The sequence below is a fragment of the Anopheles ziemanni genome (genome assembly GCF_943734765.1).
Source record: "Anopheles ziemanni chromosome X unlocalized genomic scaffold, idAnoZiCoDA_A2_x.2 X_unloc_19, whole genome shotgun sequence".
NCBI lineage: Eukaryota > Metazoa > Arthropoda > Insecta > Diptera > Culicidae > Anopheles > Anopheles ziemanni.
The window spans coordinates 4,217-5,000 of NW_026689784.1; positions in this window are offsets into that span (position 1 = coordinate 4,217).

The window sequence follows — 784 nt, forward strand, 5'->3', positions numbered from 1 at the left end:
ACCCACCAACCAACCACCAATGGCCTAGGCCAGCCGGATCCCACCTTCAAGTCCAAGCACAGCCAAGTGCAAGTACCGCCAAGTGTTCACCAACCAACCAACACACCACACCACACCACCGATGGCCAGCCAGCCAGCCAGCCCAGCTAAGGGCTAACCAACCAACCAACCACCAATGGCCCAGGCCAGCCGGATCCCACCTTCAAGTCCAAGCACAGCCAAGTGCAAGTACCGCCAAGTGTTCACCAACCAACCATCACACCAGGTCAGCCGGCCGGTACCCACCTTCAAGTGCCATTACCCTCGGGTGCAAGCTCAATCAAGTGTTAACCAACCAACCCGGCCAAGGCAGCCAACAGGCCGGCACCCTACAGCACCGACCCGCCATCACCACCTCAACCGTTGACCATGCAAGTGGCCTCGGACAACAGGTGACACCCGAAGTACATCCGAAGAACGTATATCAAGTGTTTGCTCACCAAGTCCTCAACCAACCCCAAGTACCCGGAGGTACCCAGAGTGTTGGATCCGCCAACCCGTCCCGGCACTCCAAGTCCTTGCGAACCCAAAGTGTTTGCCCGGTAGGGCCATTGTATCACAACGCTTGCTACCATGCAAGTGGCCTCGAACAAGGTGACAGGGGTATCTTCACCAAGTTCTCAACCAACCCAAAGTACCCGGAGGTACCCAGAGTGTTGGGTCCGCCAACCACTACCAGCACTCTAAGTCCTCGCGAACCCAAAGTGTTTGCCCGGTAGGGCCATTAGACCACAACGCTTGCTAA